Source organism: Mixophyes fleayi, chromosome 2, assembly GCF_038048845.1.
Source record: "Mixophyes fleayi isolate aMixFle1 chromosome 2, aMixFle1.hap1, whole genome shotgun sequence".
Taxonomy (NCBI): domain Eukaryota; kingdom Metazoa; phylum Chordata; class Amphibia; order Anura; family Limnodynastidae; genus Mixophyes; species Mixophyes fleayi.
Window position 1 is genome coordinate 341,137,738 of NC_134403.1, and position 17,508 is coordinate 341,155,245.

The following is a 17,508-nucleotide window of genomic DNA, read 5'->3' on the forward strand; positions in this document are numbered from 1 at the left end:
GTAGTCAATTACTAGTATTTCTACTTTTGTCTTCCAGTAGATCCAGTAGCAGGTGGGAGTGTGGGGGCGGGGCTGGGAGAATTGTGTCACTAAGCCTCGCCCCTATGCGCTCATCACCAGTTTGTGCTATACCAGCTGGGGCGGGGCTACATTGATGTATGACTCACGTTATAAAACCCCGCCCCTCCATTTAGCCTTCCGAACTGGCCGGGATCTGGGAGGTTGCCCTGCTCTCCCGGGAATCCAGGAGGACTCCCAGAAATTCGGGAGTCTCCCGGACATTCTTTGAGAGCAGGGCAAGTATGAGTTTTACTATTGCTTTAGAATTGTTTCCCTTTCTTCCACACAGAATTTTTCTAGCGCAGGAATATTTTAGAACTTCTTGCATGTACCTGTATATTTCAGACCCCTTCACAGATGTTCAATAATATTTAAGTCTGCGGACAGCAAAAGTCAATATGAGCTTTCATCTTTCATTCATGTAAGTACTTCAGGGTTGATTTTGAGATTATATTGGATCATTGTATTGATGCAACATCCAAAGTTTTTACACTTCAAGTTATTTACTGACTCTGGGACATTGGGTTCCAGGACTTGGTCATATTTAGCTGAATCCATTCTATCCAACTTGGCAAGGTGATCTTTTCTTCAAATTCTTTACCTGTTTCCTCCAAATGTATCTTTTGTGATTGTGGCCAAAAAGTTAATTTAGTTGCTCAAAATGGTTTTTGATTATCTTGTTTTGCATATTTCAAATGTTTACTTTGTTGATTTTCTGCAGGTCATTTGCAGTAGTATATAGGTTCAGCTCTGCATATCTGACTAGTTCACGAGCAGCTTCCCTTAAGTTCCAGTTTATAATAATATTTCTCACAGTGGAAATTCCAAGCAGGAAGCATTGAAATACCTCTGCTTTGTGACAGTCAATAATCTGTAATTTTATGTCCTCAGACAGATGCTTATGAAAAATCTATGGTTATTGAAAGTATACCCAGCATTCTAAGAGGTTAGGCAGGTCATAGGGCCTGATTCATCCAGGCCCGTATCTGATGATTTTGAGCATATCGTGCAAAAATTCGCTCTGCGCATGCCCAGAACTGCACCGTATGCCAGTAAATGCAGCCATGTCCGCTCTTCATATGCAAAGGACACTTACTACAGCCTATGATTTCCGGAAGGGGAAAAGGGTATTTTGCTGGAGTCAATTTACAGTAAGGTCGTACCAAACTCAAGCGCACGCAGACACATCCGAATCAAGCTGTGGGCATCTCAAAGTTACCTGTTTTTTGCTGTATCTCTTGCTCCAACTACAGGGCTAGGCTAAGTCCTGAGTACTAGTAATGACAGTCTCATATGCATGCTATAACATGTGTTTGCAATCAGGAGCAATTGTAAAAAAAAAAATCATCCTAATAAATATATTTCATTGGTAAAAAAAATTGAAAAAACACTTTATCCTCTACTGTTTTATCATTAACACTTATATTATTTATAGGTGACATTAATTCAATATTTTTTTCTGTGCATTCCTTTGCAAATGTATAATCTACATAGGTATTGGACCTACCCTGCAGTGTCTTGTGCAGTAGAGTAGAGCAGACCTACACTCGAATTCTTCAGCGCACGTATCTTCAGATCTGTTCTCTGTTGAATTCCGGAGTATGCTGTGCCGATTTACGTACATTTTTAAACAAAAGCAGGATGCGCTCAGAATGTGCACCTTGAATGCATCATGAATCATAAATCAGGCCCAGAGTGTTTATTTAACTCTGGGATTTTTTCCAATTTATTGTGTTATTATGTAGCTGATATGTGTATTATTAACCAATAGGACAGGAGTGAATGGAATAAAGTCTTTTTTGCACTTGTTAGGCATTGGGGAGCTTGTCAATATATCAGAAAATCAAATGAAAATTGAGCACCAAGGTATATAATGAAGAACCCATGATGATCACTGTTAAATCTACTCTCCACAAGCACACGTTGCTACACTCAGTACAACAGGATGGTTTGTTGTGATTGCAACTGTCAGGAAAAAAAAAGTGAAACGGCCACAGGTTAAAAATACCGCTTGGGTCATTGAAAGGTGGTCAGCCATTCAAAGCAGTGGGTTGCTCTGATGATATTTAAAAAGAACAAAAGGAATTGAAGGGAATGAGCATGGCCATCCAGGCTATCCCTAGAAGTATATTTAAATGTAAGTTGTGGTGATGGGCCCCTTGCAGTTTTTGCTTCTAATGTGTGGGCAGTTCAACCTATGGTTCTAATCCTTAACCTGTCATTAACAGTAAGACAGCAAAACAGGGATAATCAGACGAGTACTTTTTATAATCAATTTTTTCAGCCAAAGAAAACCTCGAAAACTTTTCTAAAGTTATAAGAAGCACTCAGGGGCGGGCTGGGCCGGGGGGCAGGGGGGCATCGCCCCCCCGGGCCGCTCAGAATTACAGTCGTTAGGGCCGGCCGGCCGCTCCCTGGAAGCAATATCGCCGGTAAAATGTGATGCCTACGTGTGATGCAGCCGCATCCCGTGTCATGTGATGCAGCAGCCTGTGCGGCGTGCGTCCCCCGGGCTGACATCTGCCAGCCCGCACCTGGAACCACTAGTTCTGACCTATGAGATATAGACGTCAATAAAAAGTACTTTTTCCCTGCTAACATTCCAAGGGGTATATTTACTAAACTGCAGGTTTGAAAACATTGAGATGTTGCCTATAGCAACCAGTCCGATTCTAGATTTCACTTTGTGGAATTTACTAAACAAATGATAACTAAAATCTGATTGGTCGCTATAGGCAACTTCTCCACGTTTTCAAAGCTGCAGTTTAGTGGATATACCACCAGATGTCAAAATACTGCTTATTGCAAATCACATGCCACAAGAATACATCATTTTCCATTAAATGATAAGTGTCAAGACAGAATCTTCTAACAGCTTTTGAATGCACTTTGTTTTCCTTTGCTAAAAATGTGGAATTCAAACATCCCCATCTAACATTAACCTAACTAATGACGGCAACATTTCAGGGCCGGAACTAGAAATAGGGTCCTTTAGGAACATTGGGTGAAGAGCGGAGCTCCATCCCCTCTCCACCCATTAACTCAACACTGCTCCGTGAGGTGACTAGGCTAACAGCATACAGGTGCTTTGTACAGCTGTGTTTACTAATGTAGGTAATTCAGATCTTATATACGGTTTTCCTACACATACAGATGTAGCAAGCACTAAATGGCCAACAGGCGCACCATGTTGCCATTTAAGTAAAGCGCATTAGTGAAGCATATCGCATCACGTACCATTTTCTAGCACCTGGGGGAAAATGTATCAAGCTGCCAGTTTTTTGGCGGGTTTGAAAACTGGAGATGTTGCCTATAGCAACCAATCAGATTCTAGTTATCATTTATTTAGTACATTCTAGAAAATGATAGCAAGCATCTTATTGGCTGCTATAGGCAACAGGTCCACTTTCAAACCCGCTGGAAATTCGCAACTTGATACATTTACCCCCAGATGTTATAGGCAGACCTGGATTAAAGCATCATGCAGCTCAAGACAAAATACTGGTTTGTGTCCCATTCACCCCCTGCGTATCCCAAAAACCTTCCATAAAAACAGGTAGGTTAATCTGAGCCTCACAGGACCCATGGCAGGAGCCTAGATTGCCTAATGGATTAACCGGCTATGGTTATAGCACCGGGCTTTCATTAAAATTAATGGGAAAAGTGTAAAAAATAATAATTGTAAGTCTTATCCCTGAAATAGGCAGCAGTGCCAGTGCTATGACCTGGGTCTTACTAACACTAAAGCGGGGTAACAATGACAATGAGGTACCCCTGCAGAAGCATCAAGCATCAGGCTAGACCAGGCTGGGTAGGTCACATTATAACATGGAGACCCCCAGCATGGGTTTCCCGTGTCATAATGTAAAACCAGCCCAAGACTTTGCAACACAGGGCTGAAATCCATAGGAGAATTGGGCGTGCAAAAGAACATGTGACCTTTTCCCTCCAAGGACAACTGGTCGCCTGGTGAATAGCACTGGGGCTTATCCTAACACTCTTTTTGCTGTGGGTGCCATGGTTATGGCTTAATGTGGAAATTATATTAAATACTACAGTGGAACTACTAGTGGTCGTCATCGCCAACATTTATTTATATAGTGCCAGCAGATTCCGAGGCGCTTTACAATTACTAGTCCCAGCAAGCTGGCAGCGAAGGCAACTGGAACTTGTAGTTCCACAATAGTTCATAATAAAGAAGACAACTACAACCACAACAACACAGTTTTAAAAAAATATTACAATATAGGCAGCCCAGACCCTTCTTTATCATTTTATAAAACTGACACATCCAAAGGACATCTTCCTGAAGTAGTCCATAGGGGCTCTTCATACACAAATGCAATCTACTCCTGACTGAGACCACTGCTAAATAACAAGGAACTGAGAGGAGCCAGACTAGCCTTCGTTGCTCAGCTAATCACAAATGATTTCCCCATGCTTCTAGCTTATCATTGGCTGGTCTGGGTCCATTCAGATTAATGTAAGTTTCCAACAGCTTGGGAAAGAAGTTAAAGATGATAAGTATAACATTTTTCCTGCAGATGCATCCATTCCATACACCTGTATATATAACACAATGTGGCCTAGTATTATGTTATCTCCCTAAGTGTACTGTTATGTTACGTGTATGACGCATTTTTGTTCTGGATGCATTCATGTAATATCATATATATTACCGTTTAGTACAGTACTACAGTATATTATCTACATGAGTGTAGTGTTATGTTTTGCGTATAACGCATTTTCCATACTTACCTTATCTGATGGTTTATGGTGTTATGTTATCTATCATGTTTGGTGAGTGATTATCTACTGTTCTGCAGGTTCTTTTCTGTGTAGATGAAGACATAGTTATTTGTATCTGCACGATGATGTAATGACACAGACCCTCTTAGCACAGACCATCCAATCACAAACTTACATTGTTTTAAAAGGAAGGACACAGTTACAATACTTTACCAATAATTTGGGACAGAAACTTAGGAGATACCGAGGAGTTGAGTCCCCCAAGAGGCCTATACTAATACTACATGCAAAACAGATTATAGCATTGCTTGTGAAATGGTAACTCATAAATGGTGCCAATTGGCCAATCACCAGTGCCGTAACTAGACATTTTAGTGCCCTGGGCGAGACAGGGCACCGGCGCCCCCCATCTAAGTGGGAGTGACATTTGCCAAGTGGGTGTGGCCAACCTAATGTGGGGGTGTGGCTAGCACTTTACTGAATGAATTCTTTTGTATTGCTGTGTAGTTGGTAGCCTCAAAAATACAGGTGTAACCTATACAAATTTCTCTCACTATAGGGAAGAAATATAAGAGCCCTTGGCTACACCTGTATTTTTTGCAATAGACACTATGTGGAGGAAAATAGAAATCATAGATTATGAATATGAAAATGACAAATTTTCTATTTCCTGTACTTTACACGACATACACTATATAAATTTGGATTTTTAAATACATATAAACCCAGTGCTGGAAGTGGGCTGCAGGATGACAAGTAAGAGGAATAGGGGAGAAGATGGTGCAAGGGGGTAGATGAGAGGGACAGGGGAGAAGGTGGCACAGAGGGGGTAGTAGATGAGAGAGCCTGGGGACAAGGTGGCACAGAGGGGGTAGTAGATGAGAGAGCCTGGGGACAAGGTGGCACAGAGGGGGTAGTAGATGAGAGAGCCTGGGGACAAGGTGGCACAGAGGGGGTAGTAGATGAGAGAGCCTGGGGACAAGGTGGCACAGAGGGGGTAGTAGATGAGAGAGCCTGGGGACAAGGTGGCACAGAGGGGGTAGTAGATGAGAGAGCCTGGGGACAAGGTGGCACAGAGGGGGTAGTAGATGAGAGAGCCTGGGGACAAGGTGGCACAGAGGGGGTAGTAGATGAGAGAGCCTGGGGACAAGGTGGCACAGAGGGGGTAGTAGATGAGAGGGCCTGGGGACAAGGTGGCACATGGGGGGGGAGTAGATGAGAGGAACTGGGGAGAAGGTGGCACAGGGGGGTAGATGAGAGGGACTGTGGAGAAGGTGGCACAGGGGGGTAGATGAGAGGAACTGAGAAGGTGGGACAGGGGGGTAGATGAGAAGGACTGGGGAGAAGGTGGCACAGGGGGGTAGATGAGAGGGACTGTGGAGAAGGTGGGACAGGGGGGTAGATGAGAGGGACTGGGGAGAAGGTGGCACAAGGGGGTAGATGAGAGGGACTGGGGAGAAGGTGGCACAGATGGGGTAGATGAGAGGGACAGGGGAGAATACATAAATGCAAAATACCAAAAAATACAATACCAAAAAATAATCATTATACATTTTCATGTCCCCTGCCCCCATAGATTTTGCTTCCCCACTACACTCCCTCAGTTTTTGCTCCTGGATGGAGCACCCTATTTCCTATTTTTTTTTTTTAAATATATATTTTAATTACAATATAACATTTACTTACCTATTTTTCTTCCCTCCTGGATGGTCAGCATAGCAGTCAGCAGTAGATGCAGGGGACTCACTCTCTCTGCTCAGCAATGGCCGCTCCTCACTTTCTTTTCAGAGGGGGGGGTGGAGCGGAGCACAGCATCCTGGAAGGGGAGGGGGCGGGTCCTGACAAATAACTTTATACACACTGTCTGACAGACAGTGTGATCATTCTTTGACCAGCCACCACACTAGCCCCTCCCCCGACTCGCGGCACCCGACCCCCCCTCCCCCGACTCGCGGTAACCGACCCCCCCTCCCCCGACTCGACCCCCCCTGCATGAGTCGCGGGGGGGGGGGGGCAATATTTTTTTATTTTATTTTATTTTTTTTAGATATTTTTTTTTTTACTTTGAGCCACAGAGGGGAAGGTAGCGGGCGGCTGCTGCGCCCCCTCGGGCTTGCGCTCGGGGCGACGGCACCGCCCGCACCACCCTAGTTACGGCTCTGCCAATCACAGATATAGTCTAATTGCAAATGTAATGAGCTTAGATATAGCATCAGGATTAGCATTTTTTTGGCAAGAATAATACATAAATACTAGAAAAATCTAAGAATATATTAGAAATAACTGAAGTATTGGAGGTTTTATATTCAGCCAATCGTCTTCCAGTTAGCTAGTAGCTATTAGATTAGGTTGTAGAAAGACAATTTGTGTTGTACCAACAGTATGTCCAGTTCAAGGTGCGACCAAGCAGTGCAGCTGTACTTGCTGATAAAATAAGAATATTGATCTCTACAGCAAACAAAAGTTGTTAGTACACACTGACAATATCCAGAATACTTGAAAAACGTATATAACAAGCAGCAGGGAATGTTCACTGTGTTCTGACAACTGCATTTGTTATAGTGATTAATGATTTCTATTTTACCAGCCATAAAGTAGTGATAGTCGTTGACTGCAACTTGAACCGAACGTTATGCTGTTGCTGCTATTATAGCAAATATCCAGTCAATCGAGACAGATAATGTTTGCTAATTAGTAAGAGTTTGTGGACAGGCTTGGAGCTTGATGCAGCTACTTTCATGGATACCCTTGAGTTGTCCTTGGGAATTCATAATCCAGCTTGTTTTACAGGCATTAACTTGTAAATCTTATATAGTTTCGACTCCTTAAGGTGTTATAACTTTAAAATGTAAATCTGGGACACCTGTTTGATATGAAGTTTGTTCAGGCAATAAAAGCCACTATGACAGGATGGACCGCCAATGCCACAGTATCTGTGCTGGTGAAGACCGGTTGGGCTTGCTTTGCCACCGCCCCCTTTCTTTATCTCAAATTGCGCCCCTCTAGACGCAGTAGGAGGGGCTTGCTGCTACCACCACTAGGCTCATTCGCCGGGGCACCTAAAACCGGTTCTTCTGGGTAACTTATGCTGCTAGTGTACCTCCTCGCTGGGTACTTAGATGGTACCCCTGACTTCTTCCTTTAGTTCAGAGGCTGCTGTGGATGGTTTCCCCTGGCCTATCACACTGGCCAGAGCTGCAAGGTAGCGGGCAGAGGGTTGGTACTGAAATGCTGGGTCCCAACCTCAGAACAGATAAAGGATTAGATTGGTCTAATCTGTAGGACAGAGTAATTTCTGCAGGTAAGTAGGTGTCAAAGTAGGATCTTGAAGCAGTGATGTTTTATTAGCTCAAGTGTCCTAATAAGAACAGTTACACTAGTTTGTGGTACCAGTGATCTTCAGAAGGTACAGATGGTAAAATGCAACTACTACAACATTACATGGTCAAACAATGCACTTTTTATACAGATTTACACAGATACCCTGGCAGGATGTAACCCAGCCTCATGCCCCTCTAATCAATCCAGGTGTTTCAAGCAGTCTGCACATAAATCAGCTTGGAGGGGTTTAACATCTTTTTACATTGCTGCTAGCGGCCCACAACGTCTGAGGTTTTATATTGAATGTTTACCATATAACATTCTCTAATATTGCTTTTAAAGCAATTTAACTTGCAAAATTCAGATTAATCTGTGATAACTTGCATCCTGAGTCTTACAAATATAGGAAGTCTACCAGCAAGTCGAATTACCTCCTCCTGTGCTTTCAGGCTCGACAGTCGTGTTGGTCGCTCAGAGATAATAAGGTCTAATTAACATGAGATTACCTGTCTTCAGACAGTTTCAAAACCACATCCCCTCCACACATATGCCTGCTTGGGATTTCCCCTAGAAAGGTTGCAAAGCCCAAAAATGACATACTATCTCAGAAATTAATACATTTTCATACAAAACACATACCAATATAAAAAAATAAGTACATTCACAATTATATAAAGTGTTGCTTGCGCCATTGATTGAAATTAATTTCTACAATTAATTATTTCTACATGGTCCAGCCACAGCCACTTTAATCGTCTTTTTAGGTCCCAGATTTTAGCAACTTATTCCAATATGTCCTGGTAAATTGCATTCATCAGAAACTTAAGTTATAGATGTTGCAAATTGCATCAAGACTTACACTACATGGCCAAAAGTATCTGAACACGCCTTCAAATTGGTCTATTTGGCCACTTCACTGTGAAACATTAGCAGTAGAATGAGTCGTACTAAAGAGCTCAGTGACTTTCAATGCACTGTCATAGGATGCAACCTTTCCAACAAGTCAGTTTGTGAAATTTCTGCCTTTTAGAGCTGTCCGGTCAACTATATGTACTGTTATTGTTACATGGGAAATGTCTGGGAGCAACAGAAGCTCAGCTGCCATGGAGTAGGCCAGAAAAACTCAGAGTGGGACAGCTGAGTGAAGAAGCGCGTAACGCATAGAAATCATCTGTCCTCACTTGCAAGACTCACTGACAAATTCCAAATTGCTTCTGGAAGAACTGTTCATTAGGAGCTTCTTTGATTGGGTTTCCATCAAAACAATAATTTCCAAAATTTGACTGGCCTGCAGAGATTCCTGATCCCAACTCCATCAAACACCTTTGGGACGAAGTGAAATGCTGACTGCGAGCCAAACCTTATCGCCCAACATCAGTGCACAACCCCACTAATACTTTTGTGGCTGAATGGATGCTAATCCCTACAAAATCAAGTGGAAAGACTTCCCTGATGCGTGGAGGTTATTAAAGCAGCAAAGGGAAGATCAAATCCATATTAATGCCCATGGTTTTGGAATGAGATGTTCACCAAGCACATATGGATGTGAACTTTGGGTGTCCACATACTTTTGACCATGTTGTGTACATTATTGTCTGATAATCAGCTTGTTTGATAAGTACATCAATGTCTTTGTTTAAGGGCAGCATGGTTCTGGGTAATTGCAGTTGCTCAATTGTGCATTTTATCACAAAGAAATGCACTCCCTCTGTATGTGAAAATAAGCACTGTGAGTTTTAGATATTGAGTACATAAAAAGGAACTGTCTTTTCTTCTACCGCAGTTGTAAGCTCTTTTACTAACCCCTACTGCAATACGACACTTGCAAATGTTATATATAACTAATTAACGCCATATAATAACTCTTATAAACATTGCAAGGGAGATATGAATTTGCACTCCTGTACAACTCTCTTTTCTGGGGCCCAGTTGGCAATTGCAACAGACAAGCAGGCTAGCGGTGCGGTTAGGAAACCTCCAATATGGTTCCTGGCTCTTAGATCAAAATAATAGTAAACTTACTTTACTGTTAATTTGGTCATTTTAGAGAATGGAAAATGAAAGACTAAGAAACAATTTAATGATAAAAACAGGTCCTTGAATTATTTCAATTTGTAGCTTTTGCAGCATATTCCCCAAATCTTTTCATAAAATAATTGTTTTTGTGATGTAGCACATTTTTCAGAGGATATGATGCTGTCAGTAACACTGTTGAGCTTCACTTTTGGCTGGTTGTGAAAGTAGGCCAACCAACATGCTCCCACATTAAGAAGATTACTCTCACGCAATAATTATAATTATACAGTGTTGTCTCTTTATAACTCCACTCTAACATACAGTATCTCCAGGTGAATGTTGTGCACAAAAGTACGTTAAAATGTATTGATTTCATTATGTCATACTCTATAATACTACCTCACTATAATGTCCAGTTTGGACTGTGTTTTAATGTACAGCCCTAATAATTTTATTATTGAACTATAACAATTACTTTTTAGGTAATAAAGATATAAATTGCTACCCAATTAGGGAAAACATAATATACATTTTATAATTTGTTATATATAAAATTAAACACATTGAACATAAAATGTAATTTTTACATACTTAATCTTCAAGATATATTTAAGTTTAAGCTGGATTCACATAGGGGCAGACAAAAGAAAGTGGATATAATAATAGACATTAATAGACTGATCGAGATGCTATTATATTCTAAAGAAAGCAGTGTATTATTTTTAAAATATTACATAATTCAGGGAGTGCGTCATTAACATGTCACCTTTAATCTACCCCACAATCAGTTATACATTTGACATATAAAAATTTTATTTCAACAATGTAAGTAATCCTAAAATAGCCAATCATTTAACCTTTATATGGAAATGATTAATAACACTTCAAATAGCGTAAACTTAAATAAAAAATGGATAAACCTTTTTACATAATAGAAAATGATGAATCATTTTATTAGGTTTCTATAATAATTGTTTTGCCAATGGTCATTTGTACTTAGATAATTTTATCCATTTGTATTAGACAGGCTCTTACTCAGACCTGGTATAAAAGCGTGTCAAACTCTGAGTGCTGATTGGATGGCTGCACTTTCAGTGACTGCTGGACTTTTTGTTACATTCCTACATTGCCTCAGAGACTGTGTTATATTCCTCCATTGCCTCAAAGACTATGCTATATTCTTGCATTGCCTCAGAGACTGTGTGATATTCCTGCATTGCCTTAAAGACTGTGAAAACTGATTCAGGTTTGCCTCAAAAACTGTATTTATTCTTGCATTGTTTTTTGACTGTAACTCTTTCCTGCATTACTTCAGATACTGTGTTGTCACCTGTCTACTTTTTGCTTACTGTTAAATGCAGTGTGCTTGAGCTCTATCCATCATTATATGGGGAGTACTGCAATAAACTTCATATAGTTTTTTACTACAGCATTATCTCGTAATTCCTGTGAAATTATCATGCTTGATACAGTCGTTATATCCAGGCTTGGATTTTCAGTTTATGCCTCATAGGCCACTGCTTTTGTGCTGCCCCCCTACCACCATACCTCACCATATAAATGTCATTCTATGCCATCTGCATAAATTAAGAACCTTCCATCCTAATTAAACCAATTATTAAATGTTTATGATGTCCAAATAACAAAATATTACATAATAATGTAGTCAGAATACCACCCCTGTAACATTGCCACTCTAAGAACAGGCCTATGTAGCCTGTCCAGAAATCTAGACAGGAATATGTTTCGCCAACAGCAGCCCATTTCCTTTAATGCAAGATGTGCTTATAGGTATTTGGCTAATGCAACACTTGTGCATATTTAGTGGTGTTAATTAGTGAGGGAGGTAGGGTACCAAACAGAAAAAAACAAAGTTTCAGTGCAGAGAAGCAACAGGTCAGGTCAGCAACAATCAGGCAGTGGAAGCAACAATTCAGTTTTCAATCTTAAGGTCATGGTCAGGACAGGTCAGCAGCACACAGTCAGAAACAGTGCCAACACTAGGCAAGTCTGAGCAGAGGTCAGGACAACAATAATTATCTGAATGCAGGCACGGGTCAATAATCAGAAAATCCTAACAGTTATCTACCAGGTATCTATGAAGGTGCACAGCAAGCACCCATTCCTTATATAGGCTTTGTTGCCCTTTCAAACTAATAGATGTGCTCATGGCAGAGTGTCCTAGTATGGCCTACCAATCGCAGTGGCCCAGAGACCTAAATAACTGTAGTAGAGCAACCTCTGAGCAGATTGCTGCAGAATAAAATGGTGTCTAAAAACCATGCCAAGTTCTCTGTGTCAGAAATCATTGTAATTCAGATACCAGGAGTCAGGAACCTGTACCCACAGAGATGCAAAACCAGGGACTGGGCACCTGAAGTCACCGTAATTCAGAGCCAGCTATCGTCAATCAGAAGTCACAAAGAGTATATGGAGAACCAGTGATCTGGATACAGGAAGCAACTGAAGAAGAATGAACAGGACCAGGAAGCTAGCATGTAAATGTTAAAACTGGTAATATGTTGAACATGTGAGGACCTACATCAGACATACTCCCAGTAAGATTAGCGATGGGCAGACCTTCAACAGTGGCTGATCCTGTGATTGCCCACAGATGTCATGAAAGCGGCCAAGATGAACCAGAACATTGTGACAATATCATCATCATCATCATCATTTATTTATATAGCGCCAACATATTCCGTAGCGCTTTACAATTGGGGACAAACATAATAAACTAATAAACAAACCGGGTAAAACAGACAAAGAGGTGCATATGATTGTACCAAGGTGAGAAAAGGACTAAAGCAATCACTTTCAAATCATATGCAAATTCTCACACTGAATTTTTTGCAAGTATTCAAAAAGCATTAGTAGAGGCACCATATATGGGTGTAACAGGGCCTAGCACTGCTGTTCACAGCAAATGAATGGTACACTTCCCATCCCTTATCAAAACTTTCATACACATTTTTATAAGAGCCTCCCAACTTTCTAACCAGTCCGAATGGCAGGACAGAGCCTTCTGCTTAATTCTGGACAGTTGGGAGGTATGAGTAAGATTTTGGTTAGGCAATTCAACTCAACCAAATTGACTATTTATTGAACATTTGTTGGATCAAAATCGGATGGTATTCCAAATTTTAAGTAATGGGAAGGAACAGTTTTACTTTTTTAATGTAAGCCTGTAATGCTTTCTCCTACTGGAAGTAGATAAGATAATGGGGAAATAATATATTAAAAGTGCTTAAGAATAAATAAGAACTTGACCTTGAAAAGCTTTAAGTGCATATATGGTAGAGATGGGCGGGTCCGGTTCTCCGAGAACCGAACCCACCCGAACTTTGGGTATCCGAGTACCGAGCTGAGCAGCTCGGTACTCTCCCGCCCATTCCGAATCCAAATCGAGGCCGAACGTCATTGTGACGTCGTCGGATCTCGGGGCTCGGTTCTCGCGATACTTCAACTTTATAAATACACGCCTCCACAGCAATCCATCGCCACTTGACAGAGGGAGAGAGCAGGGTGTAGTCATAGGCTAATTAGAGCAGGGACAGAGAATACAATATTGTTCTTGCAATTGCTCTAACCAAAATCGCTAGTGCAGAGAGGAGGATAGAGGTTTATTATTTTTTCTTCATATTTGGCACTCCCCAGCGCTTTTGGGGTGTCCCCCATAATTGTGCATAAATATTTCTGGCTGTCAAAAGTCATATCTGTCAGCAGTATCTACTAAATAATTTTTAGCACTCCTCAGTGCTTTTGGGGTGTCCTCCCTAATTGTGCATTAATATTTCTGGCTGTCAAAAGTCATATCTGTCAGCAGTATCTACTAAATAATTTTTAGCACTCCTCAGTGCTTTTGGGGTGTCCTCCCTAATTGTGCATTAATATTTCTGGCTGTCAAAAGTCATATCTGTCAGCAGTATCTACTAAATAATTTTTAGCACTCCTCAGTGCTTTTGGGGTGTCCTCCCTAATTGTGCATTAATATTTCTGGCTGTCAAAAGTCATATCTGTCAGCAGTATCTACTAAATAATTTTTAGCACTCCTCAGTGCTTTTGGGGTGTCCTCCCTAATTGTGCATTAATATTTCTGGCTGTCAAAAGTCATATCTGTCAGCAGTATCTACTAAATAATTTTTAGCACTCCTCAGTGCTTTTGGGGTGTCCTCCCTAATTGTGCATTAATATTTCTGGCTGTCAAAAGTCATAACTGTCAGCAGTATCTACTAAATAATTTTTAGCACTCCTCAGTGCTTTTGGGGTGTCCTCCCTAATTGTGCATTAATATTTCTGGCTGTCAAAAGTCATATCTGTCAGCAGTATCTACTAACTAATTTTTAGCACTCCTCAGTGCTTTTGGGGTGTCCTCCCTAATTGTGCATTAATATTTCTGGCTGTCAAAAGTCATAACTGTCAGCAGTATCTACTAAATAATTTTTAGCACTCCTCAGTGCTTTTGGGGTGTCCTCCCTAATTGTGCATTAATATTTCTGGCTGTCAAAAGTCATATCTGTCAGCAGTATCTACTAAATAATTTTTAGCACTCCTCAGTGCTTTTGGGGTGTCCTCCCTAATTGTGCATTAATATTTCTGGCTGTCAAAAGTCATAACTGTCAGCAGTATCTACTAAATAATTTTTAGCACTCCTTAGTGCTTTTGGGGTGTCCTCCTTAATTGTGCATTAATATTTCTGGCTGTCAAAAGTCATATCTGTCAGCAGTATCTACTAAATAATTTTTAGCACTCCTCAGTGCTTTTGGGGTGTCCTCCCTAATTGTGCATTAATATTTCTGGCTGTCAAAAGTCATATCTGTCAGCAGTATCTACTAAATAATTTTTAGCACTCCCCAGTGGTTTGCGCTCAGAATGGATTCAAAGCAGTCCACATATGATCTGAATGAGCAACCAGGTTCTGTCACCAGTCCTGATGTTAGTGTTCCCAGTACGTCATCTGGCCAAGGCGATGTCAAACAACAGAGTGTTTTCAAATTAGTGCAAAAAACAAAAACCAAAAAAAAATTTACTGTATTGAAGCGAAAAAGAAGTGTAACTGAGCAAAAGTTAAGTGACGATAAAAAAAAAATTGCAAGCATGCCATTCTACACACGCAGTGGTAAAGAGAGAATGAGGCCTTCACCTTTGGCTATTAGTGGCAGATCCCAAAAAGTTACCCAGCCTACAATTGGTGCACAACTACTGTTACGCGTCAAAGCCGAGCTGCAAGATAACAGTAAGGCATTAGAGGAGAATGTTTGCTCTGATTCACAAATGACAACAATCCCTGTGGAGAGTCCATCCAACAGTGGGATGTCTAATCGTGAGCATTCTGCTGATGTGTGCCTTAATAGCCCGAGTGTAGCCGGTGATACCCAAATTGAGGATGCCACTTTGGAATTAGAAGAGGATGAGGGGGAGATTTGTGTAGGCGACGAGGGCGCTAATGATGATGTTGATGATTATGATGCAGACAGATATCAAATTGCCTTTCTCAATTTCTATTTATATTCTAGATTATATAACGGCTGAATAGTTTTCTATTTTACTCCTAGTGGAGAGAGGATCTGATGCAGACAGATACCAAACTGCCTTTGTCCATTTCAATTTATATTGTACAGTATATAACGGCTGAATTTATTAGTATTTTATTCAAGTGGAGGGGGGCCTAGACAGACAGAAACCAAACTGGCTTTCTCCATGTCAATTAATATTGTACAGTCTATAACGGCTGAATTTTTTTGTATTTTATACAAGTGGAGGGGGGCCTAGAGAGACAGAAACCAAACTGTCTTTCTCCATGTCAATTAATATTGTACAGTCTATAATGGCTGAATTTTTTAGTATTTTATACAAGTGGAGGGGGGCCTAGAGAGACAGAAACCAAACTGGCTTTTTCCATTTCTTTACATATTTAACTATAAGTGTAGGGTGTAATATACATTCAAAGACGATGGCTGCATTGCCAATATGCATAGATGGAGAGGAAGACAATCTGTTTTGTGTGTAGAATAGGCCTACCAACGAAGAATTAAACTGTTTTTTTGGATGATTTATTACCTCAACAATTAGATTACTTGTCTCTAAAACAGTTGGAGCACTAAATTGGGTTAATTTAGGCCCAAAAACATGGATTTTCCAAAAAAATAGCAAAACAAAACCAAATAAAACCAAAACCAAAACACGCAATGGCAGTTTTGCAAAACCAAAACCAAAACCAAAACACGACGGTAATCCAGATCCAAAACCGAATCCAAAACCAAAACACGGGGGTCAGTGACCATCTCTAATATATGGGGTAGAGGTTCATGGTGGAATTCCAGCATATTGCAGGAGTTAGCTTACTGCAACCATTCTGTTAGCAACAACACCAGTTAGCTTGATCTCAGATTCTGGCAGAGGGCTGAACACTCTGTGACTATAGAGGTGATGACAAGTGCTATAGTCCCCTGGCAGGACATTATGTTACCTTGCCTTGTCTGTAATCCAGCACTGAGGGAGAATTCTGTTCAGAGAGGTAAACCACAAAAAAACTGTAAAGTTATCAATTTATTTTTCCATGGCAACAAATAAAAAAAATCTGAAGTCTGAATATTTCCCTCCCTTTGTTTACATAGTGTGTAGCCAGCTTATCAGTGGTGTACAGGACTGTCAGCGTTACTTAATTCATTTATCAATTTGAAAGTGCTTCTGGTTATAGAATGCTTGTCATTTCTTAGTATAGCAATGTGATGGCAGCATGCACTACATTTTATGTTATGATTTATGCTGGTGTTGTAACAAAATGTTTATCCTGCTACTGTTATCAGGAATGGACAATCAGACTGAGTTAAAATGATAAATGGCAGGCAAGGCAAAAACCATTGAAAGATATATTTATATTTCATTTATAAATAATTAAATATACTTTGTAAAACCATTTTTTATGTATTACTTGGCAGTAAGGATACAGTAATACAAAAATTTTGTATACGAAAATACAAAGGGCCTGAGTCATTAAGGCAAGTAAGGTAAAAAAAAGGAGTAAATGTTCTCCGTGATAAACCATGTTACAATGCAAGGGGTGCAAAATAGTTGAGTATTTTGCATGTAAAAAAATACTGGCTGTTTTTTCATCTAGCACACAAGTACTTGATAGCTTTATTTTTACACTGAAATTTAAAGTTGATCTAGGACATGCACTACCCCAACTATAAATCTATCCCCGCATTTTAAATCTACCTCCCCCTCCAATGCAACATGGTTTTGCCCAGGTTTGCTCTCCTTAATGACTCAGCCCCAAAATCTCTTTTTGGAATTATTCAAGAGCTTGACAATTCTTATGATCACTGATAAGATGAGCAAACCTAGGTTGGCCAATTT